Here is a 6,000-nt window from a genome sequence, read left to right on the forward strand (position 1 = left end):
TGAGTCAGCAGAAAGAGTGAGCTGTCAACAACAACAGCCCAAATTCTGCCTTTGTCTGCATGTCAGAATGTTTACAGATGGTACCTGGGTATTACAGTTGGAGTCAGGAAAACCTGGTTCCCTGTGTATGTCCATGGGTCTGGAAATAGCCTAGACTGGGCAAACAGAGAGACCAGGCTATAAAAACACCCTGAGTGTTGCCTTTGTGCAAGTGTTATGGATGTTCAGGGACTATACCGGGGTGCTAGGGTTGGCACTGAACTTCCAGTGGGGGTAGAGTATGAATGCCTTCATCCCTTTTCCCGAGAAAGGACCTGGAAATGACTTAGACTGGACAAAAACAATGTACAGTCAAAATGTATACTGCCTTTCTACACACTGCCTGATTGTACAAAGATTATATCTGTATCTTTGGTCTCAGAATAAGCTTCAGGTTTGGATTGAGAAAACAGGGGCCCACTGGTGTGCAAGGACCCACAATTATCCTCAGTTAGTTATCTATCCTCAGGAATGTAGTCAATAAGAACATTCTGAGTGCTGACTTTTGTGTACATTGCCTGAATGTATAGGGATTATACTGGGGTTAAGGTTTGGGTAATGGTACTAGAACAGGGTAATCAAGCTTGCTTTAGCTCAGCTGGTTTCTTTTCCCCATTGTAATCCCATGATGAGAAACAAGCCAAGTTTTTTTTTTCCTTCTGCACATTTTGTCTCTAAAAGGGACTGCATTTTGAGCATATTTTTCCAACCACTAATGAAATTTACCTAAATAAGCAACAAAAAAATTACTTGGTCCTCCTTTCATTAGGATAGAATAGTAATTTGCTCAAATTGCAATTTGCATAAGTGTGCTGATTCTGCTCAAATTATTCTGGAGCCACATGGTTTTTTGGGTGGTTATTTGCACAAATTTAATTAGTGGTTCAACTAGTGTGCAATTTCTGGAGTGTAATATAGATAGAAATTAATAAACTGGGTCAACTTGTATAACCTCGTGTCAGCACAAGACTAATAACACTGGAATCTAGGTGGCCAAATCCACTGAGTTTTCACCCTACCTATTCAGATTCTTCACACATCCCAGATGTTGTACTATTCATCCCCTATTCCTAGGTGGTGAGGTGGTAAAATTTAAAGTGCAGGTGTTCATCATGGCATTTCGCACAGTCCTGCCCCTTCCAAGAAAGTCCAAAATTGTGGACAGCTCTGTTTCTCCATATCAACAAACCAGGTCTTGGCATTTTTATGTCCATCAAGAAGGTATTTTGTAAGCTAACGGTTCAGAATTACCCATTCATGTCCAAACCACCCAAATATACTTCATACTACAACAATCTCTAATATATTGTTGCTATAACTAATATATTCTTAGAGAGCCAGTGTGGTGTAGTGGTTAAGAACTGGGACTGGGACTCAGATGATCTGGGTTCTAGTCCCCTCTCAGCCATGGAGCCAACTGGGTGACTTTGGGCCAGTCACAGACTCTCAGTCCAGCCTACCTCACAGAGTTGATGTTGTAGGGATAAGATGGAGGAGGAGAATAATGTACGCTGCCTTGAGCCCTTTGTAGGAAAAAGGCAGGATATAAACCGAAAAATAAATAAATAAATAAATAAATAGAATCGCAGCTAGAGAACAGGGAAATTTGAAGAAGGAGCAGATGTCACCAATACACCAGTACACAGATGCTAGTGCTGTACCACTCTGAGCCCTGGCTCCACTGTAGTTTGCCTCCACAGTCCCTTTTCCAATTAAAGGGTGCCAGAACAGTGTGAATGCCTGTGCAAACCTGTTTTCCCACCCAATGGGGGCATGCTGAATAGTTGATAGATACTGAAGTCCTTCATGCTATAAGTGGGAGGTAATGGAATCTCTTAGCTAAGCAATTTTAACCATAAAGCAAAAAGCAGCCCTTGCTTCAATCAGGTGGGAGTATGAATATAAAATCAGTACAATGAATATAAAACAGTAGCTGGAATGCTTACTCACTTCTTTTCTGCATTAACTATGGCCCCAATCCAAAGGAAGTCTCACTGGTATTACTGGGACATAAATTTGTTGCAACTAACTATTGCCCTATTGATTAAGTGCGACTTAAGCATGACTAACTTTCTCTGGATTTGAGCCAATGTTTATATACATAGTGTGAAAGAGGCTCCAAAGCAATTTAACCCTTGTAGGTGTAAATGTTCCAATAGTCAACCAACAGAAAAGTTCTGAGGACTGCAAAAATAAAGCAAGACTGTGACCCAGTTCTATGTATGTCTACTGAGAAAAAGACCCCACTGAGATCAATTGAGCTCACTTCCAGTTAAGTGTATAAATGGCACACACACTTAGCTGGGAGTAAGCATCACTGAACACAGCCATTTGATTCATCATATGAGACCTGAGTTAACTGATCCATCTATTGATTAAATGTGCTCATGGATAAGAATGGGTCTGAAACTCGTTTTGCTTTTCTAATCTGGAAGATGGGCTAGATATATGTTAAGAAAATAAATGGCTCTATCAATATGCTTTTCTTTTATGGAATTAAAAATCACAGGGAAGACACACAAGGGTTGATGAAGAGTGATAGAATCTATAATTAGTCTATATTGCAGAGCTTTCATGTAACAATGCATAATTCAATGAGAACTCTCACTCATCTCATGCTCTAGGTTGTCATTACGTGTGAACCCAGTCATTATGATTCAATACTAACAGAAAGACATTCATGATAGTTGCAATGTCAAGGAATTTACACACATGAAAGTTACCAAGCTACAAATTGAATCGGAGCACCCTATGCCTGGACAAATTTCAAGGAAAGACAATCCATTGATTTCTACATAAGTCATTTCCAGATAGGACTCTGGCCTAAAGACAAATGTCTCCTGGGAAATCTGAACTTCAGTAAAGCAATTTAAAACCAAGCAAACCAAACTGTTTGTTCCATCAATAGCTCATTGTGAGTTCATGCTGTAGCTTCTTTTTTGCATTCAAAGAGATAACAAAAGCAGGCACTATTGTGGATTTTTCCAGAACAGGGTGTCAGAACATATACCAACAGGCTCTTTAAGAAGAATGCTGTGGAACAACCCAACAGTAACAATGCCACTGTGTCAAAGTCACAGGAACTGGAAAAGCAAGATGCAAAAAATGATGGAATTATATTTCTTTCAGTGACAACACATTTCTCTGGTGAACAAAGCTTTTTACAGTCTGCTACAGCCCAAAAGTGTCATTATTGAAGCAAGACTTTTTTTTTCTTTTGTAGCATAGACAATTAATCATCTTTAGTTCATTACTTTCAAATGTGATCTAAGTGATTTGGAAAGTTATCTACATGTGAAAAGTAGCCTGCCAGATTTCAAATCATGTCTTTCTTGTCATTTGGTTTAGACACCCTGCATTCATCTACTTTTCTCATTCAGCCCCTTTAGATATACTTTTTATAAAGCAATTGTTTGTGAAAGAGAAATTCATGAATAGAAGAAGGATCTAAACTAAATGGAAAGAAAGCCTCAACTTGAAAAATTTGGTCTTTGAAAGAAACTTATCAGACACAAACTCAAGATTCAAACATGAGCTTTCTAACTTGAAAAATCCCTCTAGATTTTGCACTTTTCCCAGCTTCTAGAAGTCAAACTAATAACAAAGCGGAAAAGGTAAGCATACATAATATTTCAAATGCTGTTAACTTAGTACACTTCATCCCAACCAGACTCTAAAGAAGTGTAAGATGGGACAATATTACACGGTGCATATGAGAGACTGAAGCTGAAGAAAGGCCAGCTTGTAAGTGTGGTTGTAGATGTGCGACCTGATCCAGAAATCCCACCTTTTTTCCTCTTACAAGTAGCCCAAGGTGGCTTACATGCCCAACCTCTTTTCTATTTTATCCTCACAACGACCTTGTGATGTAGGTTCAGCTGAGAAACAGTGATTGGCCCAAAGTCACTCAGTGAGCTGCATGGCTGAGTGGAGAAAAGAACATAGAGCTTCACAGTCCCGGTTGAACACTCTCACCACTATACCACACTACTTCTACTTAGTTCCCACCCCTAACCACTGCAGTACGTGAATTTGAGTCTTACTTCCACTCTATTCCTGTCAAAACCTAAAAATACATATGCAGCCCTATTTGGCCTCCTACTCTGTTGCGTGTTGAATCACAGAATCATACAATAGTAGAGGTGGAAGGGGCCATGAAGGCCATTGGGTCCAACCCCCTGCTGTTACGGGGTTACACCATCCCACTCAGATGGCTGCCCAGTTTCTCTTGGAATGTCTCAAGCACGGGAGAGCCCACCACCTCTCTGAGCAGCTGGTTCCACTGTCATATTGCTCTGACAGAGAGGAAGCTTTTCCTGATGTCCAGCCTGGACCTGGGTTGTCACAACTTGAATTGGTTATTCTGTGTCCTACACTCTGGCATTAGCAAGAAGATATCTTGACCTTCCTGTTTGTGGCAGCCTTTGAGGTACTTATAGAAGGATATCATGACACCCCCCCCCCAAGTCTTCATCTTTTCAAGGCTGAACATGCCCCTTTCTCTCAGTCTCTCCTCATAGGACAGTATTTCCGAACCCTGGATCATTTTGTTGCTCTCCTCTGGACCCTTTCTATGCTTCCACAATAGGATTCTTCCTTCTCTACACATGCATACACAAAAGTCACACACAGAGAAGCATTCTAAAATTGAAGAGATGGAGGAATTAATGAACCCACCACCTGAGACAACTTCTCATTAACAGAGCTTTTCTTCAGCAAAGGAAGAACAGACTCAGCCCCACTGTCTATATTTGGCCCTGAATCATAAACAACAGTAAGAGTTTGCCCTTCAAGCTGAACATGTGCAGAGTACCTCTCCATCACAATCCAGATACAAGATCAGTGTTTTCATGGCAGGGGATGCATTTCAGAAACGAGGTGTTACATAAGACAAGCCTCTCGTTTACCAGACTTAAAATAACAAAATCAAGGGAACTAAGTATCCCTGAAGCTTGTAAACATATCTGATCACTGCTACACGCTACACACTGCATGCCTGGATTTAGCCTGGGGCCCGGCATTAATAGCCCTTTATTTAGACTGTATATTGATACACACCATTTCCCCACAAAACAAAAGCTCTTTTAAAGGGAAAAAAGAAAGAAAAGCACATACTTCATGAAATGCTTAAATATTACTGCCTTTCTCTCCTACTTTTCAGGCGCTTTCGAGAGGACGTGCCTCCGTCCCGGTATCATTGGGGTGTGCGTGTGCATATAATGGCTCAAAAATATCAGGATAGTTCCCTTCGGCGGCGAGGAAGCATCACCTTGCTGGCTGTTTAATGTGTCTCCCACCAGGAGTCACACTAAACAGGTTCGGCCCTGGAGTGAAGACGCGAGCATGTGCAGAGCGCCTTTCGCTCCCCACGCGGGCCTCGCGCTGCTGGAGGACAAGGGCACTGTCGGCTCTGAAGACGGGCAGGCTGCAGCCCCGGCACCTCTCCTTTCAGCCCCCAAGCCCTGCCTTTTGACGCGGCAGTGCGGAGGAGCTGCACCCGCCGGGCAGTCCAACGGAGGGCGCCCAAACCAGGGCCGACCGCTTGCACCCCGCGCCGCGGGGGCGCTTTACTCACCGTGGCGGGCGGCCGGGCGGGCGCGTTTTGCTCCGGGACGGGCCCCCTCGCCTCCCCCGGCGAGGCTTCCTATAGCAAGACGCGGAGAGCCGGGCAGCCGCCGCTGGCTATAAATACACCATGCGGCACCACTTGACACGGAGCGGCTGCGGCGCCGGCCCTCCTCCTCCTCCGGCTGCTGCCCGTGGGCGGCCTTCTGGAGGGCTTTCCCCGCCGCGCGCTCCGCGAGGTGGGAGAGGCGGGCGGATCGGCTGCGACAAGGCCGGTCACGACTGGAATCCGAGCTCCCGGCAGGCCAGCGCTGCTGCTGCCGCCGCCGCCGCCGCCGCCGCTCGCCCTCTCCCCTCCCCGCCGCCGCCTCTCCCTCCTCCTGCAGGCCTCGGTGC

The 6,000-nt window shown here is 44.3% G+C and overlaps 1 protein-coding gene across 1 annotated transcript in view; it reads right to left on the reverse strand.

Annotated features, from left to right (window-relative positions):
• The window catches only part of TMEM117 (transmembrane protein 117), a 214,907-nt gene extending 209,255 nt beyond the window's left edge, over window positions 1-5,652 (reverse strand). Inside the window, exon 1 of the mRNA XM_044422904.1 lies at window positions 5,615-5,652. The gene's annotated coding sequence lies outside the window, so the exon portion shown is untranslated. The remainder of the gene's footprint in view (window positions 1-5,614) is intronic.
• Between the last annotated feature and the right edge of the window lie 348 nt (window positions 5,653-6,000).

Source organism: Varanus komodoensis, unplaced genomic scaffold, assembly GCF_004798865.1.
Source record: "Varanus komodoensis strain SLA01 unplaced genomic scaffold, ASM479886v1 scaffold13_1, whole genome shotgun sequence".
In the NCBI taxonomy this organism is placed as follows: domain Eukaryota; kingdom Metazoa; phylum Chordata; class Lepidosauria; order Squamata; family Varanidae; genus Varanus; species Varanus komodoensis.